Source organism: Chiloscyllium plagiosum, unplaced genomic scaffold (assembly GCF_037043375.1).
Source record: "Chiloscyllium plagiosum isolate Xiang-an unplaced genomic scaffold, Cpla_swu_hap1 HiC_scaffold_14, whole genome shotgun sequence".
NCBI classification, from domain to species: Eukaryota; Metazoa; Chordata; class Chondrichthyes; order Orectolobiformes; family Hemiscylliidae; genus Chiloscyllium; species Chiloscyllium plagiosum.
The window spans coordinates 45,415,923-45,440,711 of NW_028270152.1; the positions used below are offsets into that span (position 1 = coordinate 45,415,923).

General features: G+C 38.9%; 1 protein-coding gene across 2 annotated transcripts in view; it reads left to right on the top strand.

The window, feature by feature from the left end:
- atxn7 (ataxin 7) overlaps nt 1–24,789 on the top strand; it is a 141,359-nt gene that overhangs the window by 12,997 nt on the left and 103,573 nt on the right. Inside the window, exon 3 of one of the 2 annotated variants that reach the window (XM_087994408.1) lies at nt 21,457–21,767. The exons of the other annotated variant lie outside the window; for it this stretch is intronic. The gene's annotated coding sequence lies outside the window, so the exon portion shown is untranslated. The remainder of the gene's footprint in view (nt 1–21,456; nt 21,768–24,789) is intronic. 2 annotated transcript variants of the gene reach the window in all.

The window sequence follows — 24,789 nt, forward strand, 5'->3', positions numbered from 1 at the left end:
AACAAGTCCACACTGACCCTCCGAAGAGTAACCCACCCAGACCCATTACTCTACCCTTAATTTTGCCTAATGCACCTAACCTAAACATCCCTGAACACTATGGGCAATTTACCATGGCCCATTCACCTAGCCTGCACATCTTCGGATTGTGGGAGGAAACCAGAGGTCCCGGAAGAAACCCATGCAGATGGGAAAATATGCAAACTCCACACAGACAGTTGCCCGAGGCCAGAATCGAACCCAGGTCCCTGGTGTTGTGAGGCTGCAGTGCTAACCACTTAAACTCTGTAGTGGAAGATGCTTGAGTCTATTATCAAAGGAGAAATAGTAGGGCATCTTGATTTAAAAATTGTCCCATTGGACAGACGCAGCATGGGTTCATGAAGGGCAGGTCATGCTTGCCAATTTTTTTTTGAATTCTGTGAGGACATTAAGTAAAGTGGACAACGGGGACCCAGTGGATGTGGTGTACCTAGATTTCCAAAACGCCTTCGGCAAGGTGAAGCGCAAGAGGCTGCTGCATAAGATGAGGATTTCTGGCATTACGGGTAAAGTATTAGCATTGATAGAAGATTGGCTGACTATCAGGATGCAAAGAGTGGGGATAAATTAATGCTGTACTAGCTGGTAATTGGTGCTGTGCCTCCGAGATCGGTGTTGGGACCACACTTATTCATAATTTATGTAGATGGTTTGGAGTAGTGTGTCAAAGTTTGCAACTGACAGTAAGATGAATGGCAGAGCAAAGTGTGCAGAGGACTGTAAAACTTTGCAGAGGAACATAGATACATTGAGTGAATGGGCAAAGGTGTGACTGATGGAATATAGTGTTAACAAATGTGAAGTCATACATTTTTGGTAGAAGTAACAGTAAAAAAGGATTATTACTTGAATGGTTAAAAAAGTTGCAGCATGTTGCTATGCAGAGGGATCTGGCTGTCCTTGTGCATGTATCACAGAAGGTTGGTCTGCAGGCATAAGTAAATTAGGAAAGCAAATGGAATTTTGTCCATCATTGCTGAAGGGATTGAGTTTAAAAGCAGAGAGGTAATGTTGCAGCTGTATAAGGTGCTTCTGAGGTCACACCTGGAGTACTGTGTGCAGTTTTGGTGTCCTTACTTGAGAAAGGATGTACTGGCACTGGAGGGGGTGCAGAGGAGGTTCACTAGGTTGATTCCAGAGTTGAGGGGGGGTTGGCTTATGAGAAGAGACTGAGTAGACTGGGATTATATTCATTAGAATTCAGAAGAATCAGGGGTGATCTTTATAGAAGCATATCAAATTATGAAAGTAATAGATAAGGTAGAAGTAGAGAGGATGGTTCCTCTGGTACGTGAAACTAGGACAAGAGGGCATAGCCTCAAGATTAGAGGCAGCAGAGTTTGGACTGAATTGAGAAGGAACTTCTTCACCAGAGGGCTGTTAGTCTCTGGAATTCCTTGCCCAGTGAAGTAGTTGACACTACATCAGTAAACTTTTAAAGCTAAGGTAGCTATCTTTTTAAAAAGATAAAGGAATTGAGGGATACGGTGAGAATGTGGGTAAGTGAAGCTGAGTGCATGAAAAGATTAGCCATGATCTTCAATGGAGGAGCAGGCTTGAAGGGTCAGGCTGCCCACTCCTGCTCTTAGTTCTTATGTTTATATGTTTTTAGCTTGTGAAACTTCCAGACCTGGAGTATTTAATTAGAAACCTACATTGATTCTCAAAAGATTGAGAAAGTCTTAAACTCGGTTGTGAGTGTTCAGAAGAGAAGGCCTGCAACGAAGCATGTAAGTCAAACCTGTAGGCTTGACCAGAGGCACTGTGGATTTTTGAGTAACTGTAATGTAATGGTGTTGAGGAAGAGATGGGATTTTGGTTTGTCAGGTTCTGAAATCTTTTAAATTTGCATGTAGATAACTTAGTTTGGTTCATTTTTATTTTTGCTTAATAAACTTCTCACTATTAAAACCAAATCCAAAACCTGCTGTGCTAATGTTAAAGTGAAAGACTGCTACATTAAATATAAGCAAAGATATAATTAATCAGATCAGATTTCACTCTGGGATTTGTTGTCCAGCAGTAGCATCAATTGGAATGTCAACATTTTTTCCCCAAGTTCTACCCTGAGAAAGCATTCATATCAAATGTGGACATGTTCGTGCTTTTAATCTGAAGAAAATCTTTAGTTACGATTTTTAAAATTCATTCATGGGTTGAGGGCATCATTGGCTAGTCTAGCATTTGTTGCCCATCCCAGAGGGCATCCATGAGTCAACTACATTGTTATGGGTCTGGAATCATATTAAATCCAGTCCAGTAAAGATGGCAGTTGCCTTCCCTAAAGGACATTAATGAAACAGATGTTTTTACCAACAATTGACAATGGACTCGTGGTCACCATTAGACTTCTAATTCCATATTTGTAAAAAAATTGGATTCAAGTTTCACTACTTGCTATTGAAGGATTTGCACCTTGGTCTCTGAATTAACAGTATAGCGACAATACCTGTAGGCCATTGCATCCCTATAAAATCAAAAAGCTTTCAAAGGAAGAATTTATATTCTGCTCCAGTTCATTTTGTTTTTGTTTGTCGAAGGAACTTTTGTTGGACTTCAAGCTGCCAAACTTGGTATAATCAGGTGAAGGGGAATTGGACCCATTTTTAAAATCCATTGGTCGGATGCAACAATTTCATTTTTAGCACGCACATTTAAAATCTAGCTAGAAAGTGAAGGAGCCAATTGCTAACTTTTTTTTTAAAGTAATGGGAGAGGAATTTTCAAACTAACCCTGAGAAAATAATAAAATGTGACATCAGAAATAGGTAATAAGCTTAAAGGAAGAGGCGTAGTCTAGTACAAACTGAAAGATTAGAGAAAAATACAATTTAAAGTTCTTTAGAGTCAATGAATTGAGAATGCAACCTGAGTCTTTTCTCAGCAGTTATGAAATTTGTAGAATTTTGAGTACTTTGTTATTTTTTTCCATGTTGCTTTTTACACTAACTTTTAAGGTTGACAGAAATGGAGAGCAAAACTGCAAGTTTTCCAGGTTTTGATTTTCAGTTTACTCTGCCAACCACCCTCTGAAATATCGTTCATTTATGTATTTCCAAGTCCAGCTCTATTGTCTGTGGGTTACTCAGCATGGAAAGACTGTCTTTCATCTCCAGCATAAATGTAAGTTTCTTGGTACTGCCTTAGTTGTTTAGGTTTGCTGGTTTTGGATAAAATGGTAATTTCAGTGAAACTGGTTCAGTATATTTCTTTATAAATCTTAGTCCTTGAAGAGCCAAGATATTAAAATCAGATAGTGGAATTATCATAACAATGATTGCAGAGAATTGTTTAATTGTGGGCTAGACTTAGTGCAAATATTTGCTGAAGAGCCATACATACTTGGTGTTTTCCTGCAAGAATGAATATATATTTTTAAAATATATACTTGGCTGTAAACACATTATAAGGCTGTGAAAGATTTTATACATAAGTCAATCCAAGAGAAACCTGCTTAATTCAGAAGAATTTGAGTTACATGAAAAAGCAGGTTGTGTATAAATATATGTTTTTAATCAGCTGTTTAGACATGTTGTGATACCTCTTCCAGCATGGGTGGGATTTGAAGCTGTACTTTTTGGCCCAGAGGTAGGGACACTACCACTGTGCTACAAGACCCTCTAAGCAAATTACATGAAGGTGCAAGTCAATGTTGTAAACCAAATTTGTGCTCGTACCTCATAATGTCCCAAGATACTTATTCTTGAAAGAAGGCCTAACCATATCTGAGTTGTTATTGTTATTGTTGTCATTGTTGTCATCATCGGATTTTATGTTGCTGATGTTTGAACTGCCTAAAATACTTACCAGAAATGTTATTAAATTCTAATCCCTTTTTAGAAACAATATAAACTAAGACATAATGCAGCCAGGTATGGATGATATCGAAAGCATATTTCAGAGCAAAGTAATTAAAATAAAACCGTGAATTAATTAAAATTATTGGTGTTGAAATATGGATAAAAGCTGAGAGAAACCAGAGAAGGGGAGGGTATAGTAGTAAAGAGTGGGTTAGAGGTAAGCCTCCGAAGCCCAAACTGAAGAAACAGTACAAGGAAAATTGCCACACTTTCTGATTTATTCTCACACAACAGTACAGCATCAGTTGGGGAGGAAGAATCTGGTTGGTGCATGGCTGCCTAAGAATGTTTTCCACTTTTTGAAGTAGTAATACAGTGTGTGTATGCACCCCCCCCCCCCCCCCCCCCATTTTATTTTGCTGGAACCATATAGCTCTGTCACATGTCGGTTGTGCAATAAACAGAAGCTGTAATTGGAGTGCTTGTAGTATAGGGCTGATTGTCGATACAGTACACCACTTTGGAAAGGATACACTAAGTGAGCATTCAAAGTCCTCGATTAATTAGGGACAGTCATCGTGGATTGGAGATGAACAAGGTGAATTTGGAGAAATTGATCAATGTGTGGGTACTTTATTGTGATTTTAGAGATATGCAGGATTCTGTTTGTCTTAGAAAAATGAAATGGATGTAGAAATCAATAGTGAAGTTTGTGGTACCAATTTGGGGAATGCCAAAATGGGTAAAAATGAGGGCAAAGGATAGTAGGCATGACTGAAAGACATGTGGGGCAGTATGTTTTGAGAGTGAAGTGAAGTACACAGTGAATGGTGTGATTTTTGTTTATTGATGAAACAATAATTTGCAGACCCAGATATACAGGTCTTTTTAAAATGTATTGGGAATAAAGGGGCCATAAAGAACACGTGACAGGATGTCATTTTGCCCATAATTAGAGTATTTGTATACTGTTTGTAGCATTCAACACTCCACCACACAAATTTTATTATTTGCATTACATAATTTGTTTAGCTCCAGTGAGAAAAAATATTTGAGGAGATAGCTAATGTTTTCTTAAACACTTTGGTGATTTTCAAAGGGTAAACAGTGGAAGTTTATTTCTGCAGTTTCCCCTTATCAGTCACAGCAGGCAAAAGTGAAGTTTGATTGCTTTTCCATCTTCATGGGTGATTGCATTTATCAATTAGAGCATAAATTCCAACATTTTAAAAAGCAATTGATTGATTGGTAAGGAAGGGTTATCAACTTGTTCTGTAAATGTTAAGTTGGTGGAGGTTAAACTTGTATTGAACTTGTAAATCCTTTAACTCTTCGCTGTATTGGGGAGAGGGGGCTGACTACGTTGAAATTTGATTAATAAACATACAAGTTGTCAAGTGTGTACCTTCATTATTTAAAGGAATCTCAATGAAATTTGGGGTTAGTTTTGCATCTGATGAAAGCTATAGATAAAAAGCTCACTGTGGGTAGATACTCAAGTGTCTGGTTGTTTCAATATTCACAAAATGGAAAGGACCATCTAGTCACTGAACGAGGTGTCACAATACATGTCAGATATGTTTTTTTTAAATCAAAGTGCAATAGTTTCTTGTGTTTTACTCTTTAGAATTGCAATAATCAGTAATCCATAAATTCATGGAATAAAAATGTTGAAAATGAGATTGCTTTGACTTATTTGTTGATTCTAATTTATTCCTCTGGTCATACACATGTTGACTACAGTGTGGAATGGGGAAACTTTGCCAGACTGCAGCAATATGTCCAATTGCATGACCTTCATAAAAATACAGCTATAGGGAAAAAAGTAACAATAAGCTACTGAGTGACATCAGTTTGGTGTTTTTAAAGGTTTGCTGAAAAATTTTACATTTTATTAAATTTTTGATAAGATATCAGTTAATAGTGAAGGCATTTGGTATACTTTCCTTTATTGGTCCGAGCATTGTGAATAGGAGTTGGGAGGTCGTGTTGTGGCCATGCAGGACATTGGTTAGGCCACTTTTGGAATATTGTGTGTAGTTCTGGTCTCCCACCTATCGAAAAGATGTTGCAAAACTTGAAAGGGTTCAGAAAAGATTTACAAGGATGTAGCCAGGGTTGGAGGGTTTGAGCTGTAGGGAGAAGTCAATTTTAGGTTCAGCTGTTTTTCCCTGGAGAGTTGGAGGGTAGGGAGTGACCTTAGCATTTTTAAAATCAAGAGGGGCATTGATAGGGTAAACGGGCAAGGTCATTTCCCTGGGTGGGGGAGCCCAAAACTAGAAGGCATAGGTCTAGGGCGAGCGGGGAAAGACTTAAAAGGGATCTAAGGGGCAACTTTTTCATGCAGAGGCTGGTGCATGTATGGAATGAGTTGCCAGAGGAAGTGACAGAGGCTGGTACAATTACAACATTTAAAAGGCATCTGGACTGGTATATGAATATGAAATGTTTAGAGGGATATGAGCCATGTGCAGGCAAATGGGATGAGATTAATTTCGGATATCTGGTCAGCATGGAAGTATTGGACAAGAGGGTCCGTTTCTGTGCTGTACGTTTCTATGGGTCTGACTCTTGAGTTACTTGGCTGGATTGGCATTGCTTTTCTAATTAATTTTTTTGTCTAAATGTGTGACGATTGTTTAGTCCATTTCAGTATACCACTCCTCCATTCAGTGGCTAGAAAAATGGGTGGCGCCATGGTTTCTGTTAATTTACTTTGTTTGGCTGATGAGACAAAATCCCCAATTGCCAACTTTTTTTCTTGTCTTGTCCCCTATTCCTCCTTCCAGCAAATTTCTCTCTGGCTGGACAAATGTTTCTCTGTTCAAGTTTGGACTTTACCCCTCATGTAGTAATGTGTGAACCTTCATCTTGTCATTGCGTGCTATCACTCATTCATTCAAACAATAATGGTTTTTTTTAGAAAGGATAAGTCAACGCTACACTGAATTAGGCTGGGTAATCTGACTTGTTTTTTTTCATGGTGGTTTGATCAAGTTTAGTTTTTCCCCTGATTGTGTAACAGCATATGATTTGTTACCACTTGACTCTTATTCGCGAGCATACGAATTGCTAGATGAAAAATTATATATCAGTTAGTTGACTTCTAGCATCTCATGATATAATAATGTACTTCGTGACAAACCCTCGCAATCTTTTTTTTTCCAGTTTGACAAATTATATGTGAATAATTCTCATCTTGGAGAGCTTTGATAGATTTAAAGTTACCTCCAAAGAATGCCATGTCTTTGATTACTTGTAATGTGTCCCAAAATGTTTAGTGAGAAAGATCTATAGAATTTACTTTTGAATGAATCAATACTAACTGCTTCCATCCTCTCCCTAGGGAACTTGTTTCATAGATTGACCACTTGTTTACTGAAATCTTGTTTACTGCCAAAGCTTTGAAATTAAACTTCCGTTGCCCCGCATTACTTCAAACACAGGCTGTGTCTTCCAGTTCTGTTGCACCTGAATAAAGTGAAGTAGCCTGTTATAGTCTACATGATCCCTTTTTTAGAATCCTAAAATCAGTAATTGTATGACTTTTCAATTATCTTTTTCCAGTGAAACATGGCCATTGATATGATTATGTATTTGTTGATACAAAGCCATTACAATGCCAAATTTTGTACATCGACTTTTCAAATGTGGTTACGTATCAAATGTATTTAATCTAATACATTTTCTTTCTTTAGCATCTCTCTCATTTCCAAAAATAATATTTCCATATCTCATTTTTAGTAGGGATTCATGTCTAAACATAAAATATTCAGCAAGGGTAGTTTTCAAAAGGGAAAATTTTGATCGACCAACTTCATTCTTCTTTTTGAAGAGGTAATAGGGTCGTAGATGTATATTGTTTCTGCAATTATTTTGCTAAGGTGCCACTTAAACTAATGATTATGGTCACAGGATGGAGTCGAGGAAAGCAGCAGATGGGTAGCAAATGGGAAAGAAGTTGGAGGTAAAGGTGGCATGAAATGAAAAGAGGAATCACAAGGATCAGCCTGTCCCTGTTTTTAAGTTTTACAGTTTATGTACTTCAGACATTTGAAATTTAATTTCTTAGTTTATATTTCCAACCAAATTAGGTTAGATGGTGCATACCAAGGAGAACTGAAAATAAGATCATTGACAAAATAAGAAAGTATAGGCATTAAGCAAACATTATGGATCTGCTTTTATGGTAAAAGACACAAATATTCTGGAAAACTTAGAGAAACCAAAGGACTAGTAGAAATGAGGAACTTGGTGATTTTATTAATAGTAAGGAAATAACACTGGCAAAAAACTTAATATGACAAAGTCAACAAATCATCTGAACTGAAAAACCTGCATTCTGGGTTTGAGGTAGCTACAGAGATAGTGGAGCCATTAGTTTTGATTTACAAAATTTCTTAGGTTCTGGAACTGCCCTATGGTTTGGACAATACAAAACATTTCATGACAATTAATGAAAGAAAAGACTAAGATGGAGTGAAACTGGTATTATGGGGAAGTTAGCCTGACAGAAGCAATGTGGGAAATGCCAGAATCTATTATTAAGGAGGTGTTAATGAGACACTTGATCATAGAAGGATATTTTAAGTTAATGTGGTCTTATTAAGGAGAAATAATATTTCAGACCTGAGTTTTGAGATGGTAACAACAGATTAGATGAGGTGGCATCTCTATATGCGGCAAAAATGCAGTAAAGTGGCACTTCAGATTATTAAACAAGCTTCCGAAGATTGGGAGTTATATTAGCATGGAGTGTTGGCTAGCAAACAAGACAGTAGGAATAAATAGGTCATTTTCAGGCTGTAACTAATGGGGTACAACAAGGATCAGTGCTTGAGCATCAGCTATTATGAATTGTATCAATGATTTGGATGAGAGGATCCAGTATAATATATTTAACAATGCTAATGATACAAATGTTTTACATAGAAATTGAATTTTTCAAAATGGCTTGAACTTATAGTTGGAAGAATGACAAGACAACATTTCACATGTACTGTAAACACTTTCAGACGTACTGCAAAAAATATCTAAAATACATTATTAAATAAACAGTTGCTTGATAGCGCAGAACGTGAATATTGATGAAAAGAGACCTGTTGCTGAAGCTTTTGTTATACGCTCACAAGGGCAAATGCAAGTGTGTCAAACTTGAAACATTTGCAACAATTGATATTATAGGGGGGAAATGTCCTGAATGATTTACAAGTATACCCTTAGTTTGTCCTAATCATTGTAAAACAAGAGTTTCAGCAAAATGCCAACATTGTAGAGAAGAGAGACTGAACACTCTCTCTTGTAGGCAATTTAGAACTTAAACTATAGAATGTAATGAGTCCCTTTTTTATGCTTATCGCCCAATATATTTGCCACAGAATTGTGGTACTTTTAGCCAACAATCTACAGTTGCTCCCAGCTTTCAATAGTTTAACACAGCCTTGTTTTACTGAATGACCGTCTCTAGTTGTTCTCTTCCATGTTCAGAGTTTCTTAAGGACACTATCAGTAGTAAAGCCTGTTTCAATGATTCCTGTTTTTTCAGACCAAGTCAAGATAAACACTTCAGAAATTTTATCTAGCTGCAGGATGCATCATTTAGACTACACAACGTTTCCACTCTCTCCACTCCCCTCTTCTCCTCTTCCCCTCCTCTCCCTAAGCCATGTTCTGCAATGATGGCACATAAAGCATCCTTTTCCTTCTGTACATACATTCATTAAATTCAAAGAAAAGCTGTAACCTGACATCAAAAATGGCTGCCTCCGCCAGATTTTCCATGGCAATGTAAAACATAGCAGTCTTACATTTGGATAGAAATGTTAGTTAACGATCATTGACTCCAACTCCTTTCAACTTGGAAGTAGACATTTTACAAGACAAGTGTTTACAACCTGATACCAATAACACCTTGCTGAGATTTTGGGAGACTAAGACTCCACTGTTAACACACAGATTGCTACCATTGTCTCCAAATAAAAATATCCTATACCTTCTCAGTAAAACAATTTAAATCTTCTTTTGATCTTAAACAATTCAAACACACAGGCTTACTGTCCACACTGCATACAGATGTTGTGACCCCCAATTAACTTACTATAAACATGAAACTGTCCTTCCAAAATATGATAATCTCATTACTTCAATTCTGCTGCAACATGAGAGGGGACGCTTTCTGCTCATGCGCAGATAATGATCCACTGCGACTGACAACCTATAACAATATCACTTGCTACTGGACAGACTTCCTAAATTATATTTACAGATGTAAACTGACACCTAGATTGAGGAGTAAATTTTTAAAAAACATGCAAGGATTGACTGTACCTGTCACGTGTATTTGCCAGCCATAAAATCATGGAATCCCTATAGTATGAAAGCAGGCCGTGTGCCTGAGTCCGCATGGACCCTCTTAAGAGCATCAAACACCCCACCCCACAGTACCCTATCCCCATAAACCCTGGATTTCCCTTGGCTTATCCACCTAACCTACACATCTATGGACACCTAAATGGGCAATTTAGCATGGCCAATCCACCTAACATAAACATCTTTGTACTGTGGGAGGAAACTGCAACACTCGGAGAAAACCCATACAGATACAGGGAGAATGTGCACGCTCCACACACAGTCGCCAGAGGCTGGATTGAACCCTGGTACCTGACACTCTGAGACAGCAGTAGAGTCATAGAGATGTACAGTATAGAAACAGACTCTTCGGTCCAATTCGTCCATGCTGACCAGATATCCCAACCCAATCTAGTCCCACCTAGCCCAGATCACTCCAAACCCTTCCTATTCATATACCCATCCAAATGCCTTTTAAATGTTGCAATTGTACCAGCCTCCACCACTTCCTCTGGCAGCTCATTCCATACATGTACCACCCTCTGCATGAGAAAGTTGCCCCCGAGGCCTCTTTTATATCTTTTCCCTCTCACCCTAAATATATGTCCTCTAGGTCCGGACTTCCCCATCCGAGGGAAAAGACTTTGTCTATTTATCCTATCCATGCCCCTCATGATTTTATAAACCTCTATAAGGTCATCAGTACTAACCATTGAGCCACAGTGCCACACCATTTTTTTATTATTATTACAAATGCTATCAAAAGGATCTATTGTATTTTCTACAAATCATTGAATTCTTCTGTTTAAAAAATAGTGAATATGTAACATTTTGAAAAAAAATCATGTGTGATGTTTGAGGCCTGCTTAAAAGTGCCAAAACCACTAACTGAGCTACCAGGGAAATACCTCCACATTCTGTCAGAAAATTGTAACTTAAACCTACAATCTATTATTTCCATTTGTATATGCATAATTCTTGTAAATTTGATGAATTTTATCCTATAAATCCGAATTCTGAAGTAGAGTATGACCAGAACTATAAACTTGCCCCCCTCCCTGCCACCAAGCAAGGAAGTACAAAGAGTGGATGAGCCATGGAGTCTCACAGCACTGAAACGGGCCCGTCAGCCCAACTTGCTCATACAAACCAGATTTCCTAAACGTGAATCCCATTTAGCCCATATCCCTCTAAACCTTGCCTATCTATGCATCTGTCCAAATGTCTTTTAGATGTTGTAATTGTACTTGTCTCTGCCACCTCCTCTGGCAGCTTGTTCCATATATGCACCATCCTCCGTGTGAAGAAGTTGCCCCTTCACTCCCTTTTTAAATCTTTCCCCTCTCACCTTAAACTTATGTCCTCTGATTTTGGACGCTCCCATCCTGAGGAAAAGATTAGATTAGATTAGATTAGATTAGATTACCTTACAGTATGGAAACAGTCCCTTCGGCCCAACAAGTCCACACCGACCCGCCGAAGCGCAACCCACCCATACCCCTACATTTACCCCTATACCTAACACTACGGGCAATTTAGCATGGCCAATTCACCTGACCTGCACATCTTTGGACTGTGGGAGGAAACCGGAGGAAACCCACGCAGACACGGGGAGAACGTGCAAACTCCGCACAGTCAGTCGCCTGAGTCGGGAATTGAACCCGGGTCTCAGGCGCTGCGAGGCAGCAGTGCTAACCACTGTGCCACCGTGCCGCCCACAGATCTTTTGCTATTCAACTTATCTATATCCCTCATGACTTGGCTGCACTTTAGGCCTGATATTTACCTACATCTGTATTTGATGCCTTTCTATTTGGTGAAAAAAGTTGAAAATGAAGTCTCTTAAGATTGCCCTGTAATACCTAATCACCGATGGAGTAGCAAATAAAAATCTAATGAAGATATGGCTCTTGTTTGTAAAGAATTATGCAAAGCTTATATGGATAGCAAGGCAAGAAGCAATGCAGAAAACTGTGACACTAATTAAAATTTAAAGATGAAGAATTATCAGAAAATAATCTCAATGAGATTCTTAAAGTAGCAAAGGAGAAGCATTGTCCTGTACTTGAATGGGAGAAAGGTGACTCTGGTGGTTGCCTAGCTAAAACTTTGTCTTTTATATGTAAACATACAAAAAAAGTAGTCCTGAAAGAAGACAGATCAAATGTTAAAACTTTAGCCACCTGGTTTAAATGCAAACTGACTGTCGCTGAAGGAAATTCTGTTCGAAAGGGTAAAACAGATTATGACAGAATTTCTCTGAATCTGTAGTTTAGAGCCAGTGGCATTCAGCCGTCAGTTCTCGTGGAATTACTTTGCTCTCATATCCAAAAATTATGCTGCAATTTGTACTTGCTGTCAATAAGATAGTATTAGTTTGTCACCAGCTCCACCTGCATTTCCAGTATTTTCTGTTGGAACATGGCACGCACTTTCACAAGCTATGGGTTTTGATGTCATCTTCCCGTAAGCTGAGTTTTCATTCATTCTTTTACATGGAAAAATGACTTGTTGGTCTCACTGAATAATTTGTATTTCCCATGCTTATTCTGTCACCACTGAGAAGCATCTGACTTTTCAGTTTCACCACCCCTTTTTATTGTAATTAGTATTTTATTAGATTGTTTTTTTTTTCCAGCTTCCATCTGGAGTTTGCAAGCAAAGGCTTGCTGCTGTCTTTTTGTAGGGTGCAGTATGGATTGGTTAGACTGAAGGGCCTGTTTCTGTGCTGTATGACTCTATTGCAAGTTGTAGCTATTGCCTAAAACAGCTGCCTCCCTGATAGAAGCAAACTTTGATCATCTAGGTGGTAATGTTACTTCTGAAATACATCCATTAACAATACCTCCAAGTTTTGAAAAATCTGTTCATGCTTCATTAACTTATACCATTGTTCAAATATGATCTCTTGATCAGTCACGTTTCACAATGTCTGGCTTTGACTCCAAGTTTATTTTTTATCAGATTCGGGTACTAGCTCAGATGCCTTGAGCACAACAGTTTTAAATGTGTCAAAATCTGTAAATTGTTCATCTGAAAGAGTTGAATAAATCTCCAGTGCTTTTTCTAACCATACACATCATAATAAGATTGCCCAAATCTCTTGTGGCTGCTGTAACTACATAGGAATTTTCTTAAATGATACAAAATACATTTCAATGTCTTTCTCACTCCATTTAGGCACTACGTGAATATTCCTTTCTAAATTAGTATCCAGGAGTTAAATCTGACCCATTTTCAAATTTACCATCTCCTCCCCATTCATTTAATTGTAGTCTTTAACTGTCAAATTCAAATATCAAATATAGTAGTGCTCTCTCTATTTCATATTTTCCTCTTCATGCTCATCCACCCCTCAATTCAAGTTTCTTCATTTGTAACTGAATCCCAGCCAATTTAATGTGTTCTACCTGGATCACCCTTTTTCCCTTTTGGGGTCAAATATTTAGCCAATGCCTCAACAATTTCACCTTTTGCAATACCTACTTATGCCATTGGTTAAACACAGTGAAGAATAATCATAATAAAAATGAGTTAACTTGTCTGTATAGCAATGAAGATAGTGCTAGTACTAAATTGAGAGACAGATGCCATCATGCATAGCAGGAACCAGGCATAAAGATGACTGAAACATGGCTACAGAAAACTGTGGACTCGTATTAAACATTGTAGAATATAAAATATTTAGAAAAGGATGGAAGGAAATGGGGAGCTGGAGTATTCAAAGTAACAATAAGAATAGAACAAAGTGGCAGCTATCAGCAAGAAAAAAAAGCAAAATCCATGTGGATGGAGAGATCTGGGTGGGGGATGTGGGTAGTTCCAGAATTTTGACCCAGTGATAATGAAGGAAAGGTGATATATTTCCATGTCAGAGTGATGAGTGGCTTGGAGGGGAACTTGTAGGTGGTGGTTCATATGTATCTACTGCCCTCTCCCTTCTAGGGGGAGTAGTCGTGGGTTTGGAAGGACCTATCAAATAGGTCAGGCTGACTAGTTGTGAGACAGTTCTTCCAATTCTGGCATGAACCCCCAGACTTTAGTAAGGAAGACTTTGCAGGGTTAACAGGGCCGTTTCTGGCATGTAGTTTGGTATGGGGTAGCCTGTCAGTTTTTTGATTTTTGTTTTGAGTCTTTGTAGTGATTGATACAAAGAAGTGGCTTTCTAGGCCAATTAATTTAGAGGGCATTTGGAAGTCAATCAAATTACCATGGATCCAGAGTCACATGTAGGCAAGACCAGGTGAGAATGGTAAATTTCCTTCCCTGAGGGACATTAGTGAACCAGGTAGGTTTTTCCAACAATCATCAATAGATTCTTAATTGCAGTTTTTTTTAATATATTGAATTCAAATTCCATCTGCTGTGGTGGAATTTGAACCCAGGTACCCAGAAATAAGCTGTGTTTCTGGATTAAAGCCACCAGGCCATCACCTCCACTAAAAGGCCGAGGCCCTTGACAGATGAAGGTGTGGCTTGATACTTTCTAATCCACCTATTTAGAGAGATTACACACCAGTGGAACAATTGGGACTTGGACCAACGGCAGTTAGGGACACGACCAACATATTACCTGAGCTCCTTTTTTTTTTGAAGGCATAACTTGATTTAAAATGTGTCCAGATGTTTTATGATTCACCTGTAGAACAGATAGCATTTGACCCCAGGACTTCTGGCCCAGAGGTGCGGACACTACCATTGCACCACAAGAGCCCTTATTTGAACGTGTGGCTTGCTATTATTAAACAACCTCTTCACATATGTTACATATTTTCTGGAGTATGTGGGACTCAAACCTGGGTTCCCTAACTCTGAGATAGGGGCACTACTATTGTGCCACAAGACTCTTCTGAAAGCATGGCCTTTTTTTTTTAAGATATGCTATTTCAAAGCTCTGGAGTAGATGGGACTTGAACCCAGGTCTTTAGGCTCCGAGGTAGGGACAATATTACTGCATCCGAGACCCTTCTGAAAGTGTGGCTGTCAGAAATAGAGTAAGTAAAATCAGATGTTTGGGACAAAATTAGAAGATTGTATATCTTGAAATGAGCTGGAGAAGGTTAAAGATAAGGTGAGATAAGGTCATAGAGGAATTTAAAAACAAGGATGATTTAAAAAAAAAATTGACACATTGCTTAACTGGAAGCTAATGCCGTTTTGACCAAAGGCAGGAATGAAGCGTGAACAATGTTGTTGCAAGTTAGGACATACTCAGGAGTTTTGGATGACCGCAAGTTTATGGAGGGAGGGTTACGGGGTCAGGAGAGGCTTATATTCTTCTTTGTACCAGAACAAGGCCTTTGTAGTGTCTTCTCAAGCAGGCTATGCAACTTTACACCTTAACGTTCTAACAGGCAATGCTTCTGCTGCGAACAGGTTATTTGCAAATTGTTTGATAGCACACTGACACTGGCTGTTACTTTGATGATATACTGGGGCAGTAACTGACTGGATTACATTTGACAGGACATACATGGGAAACTTTCTACTTTGGTCGCTGCCAGGGTGTAATTTTACTGTTTTAAAAAGTTGGAGCTGCAGCTAGGTCTGGAGTACAGACTTCAACATTGGAGTTGAGGTATTGATAGGAGCCATAGCCTTTCCTGTATATGCTGTGCTCAGCCAATTCTTGATCTCACATGGAGTTCAGTTGGCTGAAGATTGGCTTCTGATGGTGACCTTGAGAGGCATCCAGAATATATCACCTCTTGCTGAAAACAGTTACATATTTTAAGACACTAAAACATTTGGTAAGTAGCTTAACCTTGGGGCTGTGGGTTGCAATCCATTTTCAAATTCTTGTTTAATTACTGAGGTGTAGAAGTGCCTTTCATGTCTGCCTTTTTGGAAGCCATCAGTTCATTTTGGGATGGAAATAACGTGGTCATGCTTCAATAGTTCATGACAATGCTAACATCTACAACGTGAAAGTTAGTGCTGCAAATTAATGAGGTAAACTAATTCAGCAGGTTATTTCCTTAAAATCTTCAGTGAATGCAGAATTTTCTCTTCTGTGAGGTATTGTTTGAATTTGCAATTTTTCCTAAGTATCTAGCTAACTGTGATATACTACATTTCAGAGACTTTTCAGCACCAACATTCCATCAACATGATTCTGAACATGAACATCATCGGGTTGGTAGGGAGACAGAATCTATTCGATTAGTGCCTTTTTAAAACATTTGAATCAAATTCTATTTATTCTAATGTATAAAAATGTACCTTTTTCTTGACAACATTTCTGAACTTATTCAGGTAGATAGTAACAGCTGGCTAATTTGTGAAGTAGTGCATGTCCTGCAGTCTCCTGAAAGTTTTCACCAAAGCAGCAACATAATTATAGTGTAATGCAAACTAAACACAACAAGATTCTACATCACCAAGAAAAATCATTAAATCCATAAAAGATGACTGACAGATCAGTTCATATGTTTGTATGTTACCAGTTGCTCAATTTGTCATTCCATAAACATGTAGTGATCAAGGGTCAGTTAATCATTCTGTGTAAATGTCATTGCTCCTGTTACACGGCACTTTTTGCAGGTTACCAATCTCCTGATTATATCGTTGCTTCCAGCAGTAGGTGTATCAGTAGAACTGTCCTTAAACTCTAGGTTGGATATCTATTTTGAGTTCTATCGAAGAGCTATAAAGGTTCAGGTGACCGCTGTTGCACTCATCGTCTTATGTTCAAAACTCTCACTATGCTGACTTCCAAAAAAAGGAATGTTATTTCCACAACTACAATTAGAGATCGTATAGAAAAAGAGCACTTTAACAAAATTAATGCAGGTATTCAAAATTGAAGTAAAACAACAAAGTTTGGATGCTCAAGTAGCATGTGGATAGGAGTTGATTGTTATTTTGGTTCTTAGTTTTAATTTGAACTCCGTATTTAGAGAGGCTAAAGATTAGACAGCACAAAGGAAAGGAAATGAAAGAAAGCTTTGTATTTACATAGAGCCTTTTACATTTGTGTCATGTGTCAAAGCATGTTCCAACCAATGAAGTAATTTTGAAGTGTAGTCCATATCATAATATAGGACATGTGGCAGCCAGTTTGTATCAGCCCAACCTGTGAAAATGACCAGATATTACTTGTTGTAATGCTGATTTGAAGTATAAATATTGATCAGGATAGCAAATGCAATCGCTTTCATCTCTGAAGTGATGATGCTATAGGATCTTCCTTCACATACTTGGGAGAGCAGGTAGGCCATGAATTTGCATCTCATCCAAAAGATGAAACCTCCACAGTGCCGCAGTCTCTGTATTGCACTGAAGTAACTGTGTAGCTATTGCTGCTCCAGATTCAGAGTGCCACTTAATCCCACCACCTTCTGACATAATGTTACTAACTGAACCACTGACACACACCAGGGAAGGATATATTAGGCTGAAAGACAGGAAGTTAAATGACAAGACAGTAGTTCAAGGCAAAGGGAGATGTTAAGTGGGCATTTCTGTTTAAGCAAAGGTTTGGATGAGGAATAGCAGAGTCATTGTGGAGGTAGATGTTATGATCTGAAATTGTTATACTTCATGTTGAGTCCAAAAGTCATTGTGTTGTTTCTCAAGCTTGCATTGGCCTCCATTTGAACTTTTTCAGAGCCAATGACAAAGGTCAGAATGGCAATAGAATGGAGAATTAAAATGAGCAGTTGGCTGGAAATTGCATAATGAACAGTCAAATGGAAGGAATAATAGAATTGCTTTTAGAATAGTTTGGTGTTCTGAATGGTGGAAAGTAATTAAAACAATTTTTTTTGTACTTGCAAAGGGAGGGATTTATTAAGGAAGTGAGCCAGAATATTGCAGAGGCGATAGTCCTTACTGAAAGGGGAGGAAGAAATGTTTGATGTCATGCTGGAGCTAGTAGATATAGCATGGCATGATGTTGAATGTGGAGCCTAATGGGACGAAAGATTAAGTTGAGAGGGTTATCATTGCAGTTCTGGGACAGAGGTGAATGAGTAAGAATAAGTGCCAAACATTGAGGATTGCTAACCATGGTGGAGGGCATTATTCCGTTGAAGAGCGATAGCGTACTCTTACTGGAAGTGTATTATGGGTCACTAGTGTCTGGACTTAATTTCTGAAGCTAACAACAAATTTAAGACACCACCTGGTATAGCGAAGAATTGTTGGATCATGGGCAGGTGAGAGAATGGTGCAAGTTGGAGTCACTTGGTAAATTTTCCAGTTCTGGGAGAGAAATGACACTGATGTAGTGAAAAAAATGGTGGAAGAAGGAGCCAGAGGAGGACTGGAGCCAAGAGTATTTTGCTTAGCTCACAAAAGAGAAGGCCTAGCCAAAACCCATATGGGTTCCAGTAGTAGCATGTTTTATTTGGAGGAAGTGAGTGAGCAACTTCTTCTCATGTTAAAGGAGAAGTTTAGTTGAGCCAGATGGGGGAGGTAGTTGTTTCTCGGGTTAAAGAACAAGTGACTGAAATGGTGAAAATTGGAGATGTAGATGGTTCGAATGTATATGGTGAAAAGCAGTTAGGTAGAAGCTGTTGAAGTGCCAGAAGGCGGTGGAATAGTTTCAGATATGGGTTGGGGAAAAACTTTCCCGGGGCAAACTCAACTTTTAAATTATGATCTTGGTAGTGTGAGCTAGGGTTAAGAGAAGGTCTCTGGAGCCTTTACACAGAGCCTTTCACAATCTAGTAATGTCCCAAAGCATATTAAAACCAATGAAGTAAATTTGAAACATAATCATTGACAGCCTTGGAATTGATGGTTTGATGTTCAGTAATGGGATCATTGTCCAGGAGTGCTGGGCAAGTATGTCAGAGGTGACATTTTACCGTTGAGCGATAGAAGTTGGTTCAATGAAAAATATCATTGGTGCCCTTGGTATACAGAACATCCTCAGTTATCCAAATATCACTTATCCAAATTTTGGATTATCTGAACAGGATCTCAAAGTCCCGTAAATGCTGCTTTTGTTTACGATCAGACCAGTTATCTGAACAATCAGTTATCCAAACGAAATACTCTCTGCCCATCTTGTTGGGATAATTGAGGTTGTTTTGTCCCTAATTTAATGACTTTTGGGTTTCTATCAGAGAGCATGAAGTTGTGGAATGTTAGAGTGAAGTAAGTTAGAATGGGAGAAGAAATTAGAGGTATTGAGATGACTGATATAATGTTAACTGTTCTCAATGGAGGGACCAAAAGGAAGGATTCATGTAGGCAGGCACAAAAGGTGACATAAAGGATCTGTAGTGAGGGGCAGGGCTCCGAGCATCATAAGATGTGGAGGTGTAAATAATAACTGGTGTGCTGAGATTGAAGTTCATTAATGTATGCTGTTAGGAGGGGCCAGCCTTGGGTACTGATTTAAGGATTTGAATGAGATAATCAAATCACAAGTTGTGAGATTGAAGGAAGAGATGACATCAGAGGAGATTTTAAGAGATGACGAATCTGGAAGGGTGTTGGTGTCAGAATGTTGTTGAAGCTTGCACTGCTTGATACTTGAAAGGATAAAGAGGAGTTTCACTTTCTTGAGGATTCCTCTAAAATATCACAACCAAGTTGGTGCAAAGCATTGGATGCCAGGGTTCTGCTTTAAGGAAAAGATATGTATTTGAATCTGCAAGCTGAGTGGTGGGTGATATAGCTGGTCAAATAAATGAGACAGAGGCCCTATTAAGGGAAGAAGACAGTTGACTGACTGGCTGGTTTGTGATGCACAGTGATGGCAACAACTGATTCACTTCCCACTGAGGTTACATGAGGTGCAGCCATCACCAGTCATATCTTTCTAATGAAGGCAGCCCTGTAGTCCAGTAGGACTTTGGTGCCTGTACCTTTTATGAAAGGAAATCAACATTGTGTTACATGTGAAATATTCTAAACAGAACTTCAACCAGTTTATTACTTACAACACGTTTACCCAGGTGTGTTTTTTTTTACTGAGAGACAAAGGACTATGGTTCCAACTTTGTTGTTAAAATACTGTCAACTTAACCTGTGCGAAACTTTTTTTTTAAGTGAATTTTTCCCAAACTAGGCTGCCTGAAAAATACCCATTCTGGTGAACTTGATTGGGTTGTTGGAGCTCAGTTAACTGGGTCCATCGACAAGAAACTCCAGGTGGTCTTAGTGAGTCTTGCATTGAGTCTTTCCTGAGTGGTTGGCTGCCAGGTGTCCCTTATCCCCAACTTTGAGCCTTTTTGGACTTCAGCCACTGGGGTCACAGTGCATAGTAAGGTTAGGCAAGGTCATCCTATGTTACCTATGCTGTTTCCAAGGTATGATTTACTGTACGTTGCCAAGAGGGGAATAGACAAATGGAATGTCTCCCTATTGGTCTGGCAAGTATCTCTTAACATATTTTGGGTCATAATGACACTCCTATTGTTCAATTTGCCATTTAGGTCTGGGCTGATGCTTGTGTGGTAACCTTGACCTCTTTTTATATTCCATTTGGACTTGCCTGCATGTGGAATTTAGGGAACATTGATATGCTTGAATGAAAATTATTCCATTCCTTGGTTCAGTGAAGCAAGTTCACTTGGATTTGAAATTAGATTAGATTAGATTACATTACAGTGTAGAAACAGGCCCTTCGGCCCAACAAGTCCACACCGACCCGCCGAAGCGAAACCCACCCATACCCCTACATTTACCCCTTACCTAACACTACGGGCAATTTAGCATGGCCAATTCACCTGACCCTGCACATCTTTTGGACTGTGGGAGGAAACCGGAGCACCCGGAGGAAACCCACGCAGACACTGGGAGAACGTGCAAACTCCACACAGTCAGTCGCCTGAGGCGGGAATTGAACCCGGGTCTCAGGCGCTGTGAGGCAGCAGTGCTAACCACTGTGCCACCGTGCCGCCCACGGAAATATGGACTCCCAATATGTCCATATTATTGCCAACTTAATGCCTTGGCCCTGTTGATGATACAGTAACAAAATCTATATTTTAGTGATATAGCCTTAACTTGTGCAACTACATTTATTTTATTTGATCGTTACCATTGTTACTGCATGGACATTAGTCTTGCTAAGTGATATATTCCTAGGTATTTTGATCACGTGGATTGCAATCATGTGACATTGATACTGACATGGCATTTGCTCATCTGACATTTGTTCATTATTTGCAAATATTATGATTGCCTTAGTTGAGTGTATTCTCCATGCTTGTATTAAAATATTGATCTAGTTTTATAGCTGAATTACATAATTTATGCAGAAGTGTACATATATAATCAAAAGTTTAATTATTTTGTTTGTATTTAGATATTCAGTTTGATACTACAAGATCAACTACAGCAAGAAATACTATAAGACCAGAAGTAGGCCATTCAGCCCATCGAGACTACTCTGCCATTCAGTACAATCATGGCTGATCTGATGATCCTCAATTCCACTTTCCTGCCTCATCCTGTAATTCTTCATTTCTGTACTGATGTAAAAAATCTCTCCACCTTGAACGTTCTTTAGGCTGAGATATATAAACTTTTGTATCAGAAATGGAATAGAAAGTTACATAAGATAGGAAAGTGGAGTAGAAGATTCAGATTAGTTATGATCTCGCTGGTGAACATGCAGTAAGTTAACAAGTTGCAGAGGTAGTAAAGTAGAGTTAACACCACAGTAAGATTCATCTTATCAAATGGTGCACTGTGTGCAAGGGACAAAGTTGTCTATCTCTGTTCCCATTTTCTACATTACGTTCCACTTACTAACTTAAATTAGGATGTACCTTTTCTCCATTTCTAGTATACAGAACAACCTTGGTTATCCGAACATTACTTATCCAAATTTCTGATTATCCGAACAAAATCTCAAGGTCCCATAAAAAACGTTGTTGGTTATCTGAACAGTCTACTTCCTGCTCATCTAATTCAGATAGTCAAGGTTGTTCTGTGCTTGAGTCTCTGATTTTCTCAGTACTTATGCCTTGTTTCTTTTTGTCTCCAGCTTATTTTTCTTCTTTGCCTCCATCCCACTTCACCACCATCTATGCTTGGATATTGACCTGAGCTGCTAATTCTATCTATCTCAACATACCTCGAATATTTTGATGGGTTTTTTTCTATTCCAGATTTACAGCATTTGTACTGTTTTCTGCTTTATTATTAAATTTGTTATTCTTTAGCCAGTGCAAACCACATAGTTTGCTGACTCAATTTTGAAGATTATCATTGATTTTAGTTTTCTTTGAGGATCTTCACTCATTATCGCTTTATGGTGCACAAACAGAACTATGCTGGTTGATCTGTTTTCCTTGCCCCACAGAATTGATTTTATCCGATCTTGACTCATTTCCTCCCATGTCTAATCTCTCTTCCATGTACATCTAGAACACTCCTTACAGTCTATCGGATAACTGTTTCCTGGTCTTAGTTGGCATCTTTTTTTTAACCATGGCTCTCCAATCCTGTGACACCTCTGTTCTACACCCAGATAACTCAAGAATCTTCCTTGGATGGAAACCCAACCTCCATCCACCATTACCTGCCTGTGCCTGGCTAAACTTTTGTTCAGCTTTGTACTGATTAGCCTTTCCTTTTATTTGAAGAAAGCAAATGAAATCAAAGATGTTTTGATTATGATTCTGAACAGAACTATTATCTTTTTCTTTATAGAGCTATTTCTGCTCTCCTGAACCCGAAACTTTCATCAACTTTGTCTCCAATTTTCAACTCTTATCCTTGCCATATCCTATTCTTCCTCAACTTTCCCACTTGACCTCAGAAATGAACAATCACTCGACATCCAGCATAAATTCACAGATTCTACTCCTCCTTGTAAGAACTCTCCCATTCTCCCAGTTTCTCTTTTTGTTGCATCTCAGTCATACAACACAGAAACAGACGCTTCAGTCCAACTCAGCCATGCTGACCAAGTTTCCCAGACTAAACTAGTCTGTTTACCTATGTTTGGCCCATCTCATTCTAATCCTTACCTGTTCATATACCTGTCCAAGTTTCTTTTGAATGTTATAACTGTACTTTCATCAACCACTTCCTCTGCCAGTTTATTCCACATACACATCACTCTCTGAAAAAGCTGCCCCTCGGGTGCTTTTAAAGTCTTTCCCCTCCCCTTTTAAACCTGTGCCCTCTAATGTTGAGCTCCGCACCCTAGGAAGAAGACTTTTTACAAGTCACTATCTGTGCCCCTCATGATTTCTTAAATTTCTATATGATTTTCTGTATCAATGGTTGTCCCACACCCCCTCTACCTAAAATTGGTGTACACAGGCCCTTGACTTTATTCCATCGCCCGCATTTTTTTCTTTCATCACTTTCCTCCCTACCAGAACAACAAGACTGTCACTCTTGTCCCTCATCTTCCAGCTATCAACTGCCTTATTCAATGGATCATCGTCCCCACTTGTGCAACCTCAACTGCGATAATAACCTCCACTTTGTTTTAACTGTTACATTAGTAACAAGCCTTCCACAAGCATAAAGAAAAGATTTAACAGGCATCGCGCTATCCCACTGAGTGCCAAGTTTTTGGAAATAAGGTTTTGTTTTTGGAAGGAATGAAAACTCAGCTCAAACTGGATGTGGACAAGAGGACAATAATTATCCTGGCATTGGTAATAATTGCCCATACTGCAAAACGCATCAACCCCCATCCCTTTTTGTTTCAAAAAGTTGGTTCCTTCATGAAATTCTGATCAACCACTCAACCATCAACCCCTTTTTCCTTCCGGTGGTATGTTGCCATGTGATGGTAGATTGAGTTACTTTGTTTTTGGAACACTCAACTTGTAGGTGTGATCTTGAGCTGCAGGTCACCATCAAGTTTAATTCTCTCTTCCGTTTCCCCCTCTAAATTCTCTGTCCTCCTACATCTACTTTGTAAATTAAACTTTCAAATATTTCCTTTAGATTAGAGTGTCATGGTCACATGTCTTAGATGGGCCTTTTTATTCATCTTTTGTTTCAGGTAGCCTGGAGTTGACACAATTTGTATTTGTATGTTGTCTTTATAACAAAATATAAAGCAAAATTTGATACCAAACTATATGCAGAGTTGGGGGCAAGTGCCTAAAATTTGACCAAAGAGTCAGGTTTGAAACAAGGTCCGATGGAAATGGATGTCTCCCAGTAAGCCTGTGTTCTCTCAGCATTTCACATTTTGTGTTCTCTGTGTGGCATGAAACTTCGTTTTAACTGTTACATTTGTAACCAGCCCTCCACAAGCATAAACAAAAGATTTAATAGCCAACACGCTATTCTTTAGGCTTATGCCCGAAACGTCTATTCTCCTGCTCCTCGGATGCTGCCTAGCCTGCTGTGTTTTTCCAGCACCATACTTTTCAACTCTGGTACTCCAGCATCTGCAGTCCTCACTTTCTCCTAGTTGAGGGAACAATAATTATCCTGGCATCAGTAATAATTGCCCATGGTCATTGGTGGAGAGGGTTTACACAGGTGATTGACACAACCGAGACAGTCAGCTGTCAAAATACTGAACATCAATGGGGCCAGGTGGGGTGAAGGAGGTAAAAGCAAGTGCAGGGCCCCAGCGAGTCGTCACCTTGAATAAAAACAAGGATTTCCCCAACATCAACAAAAGAGTAACTAGGGAGAGAATAAGGCCCCTCAAAGA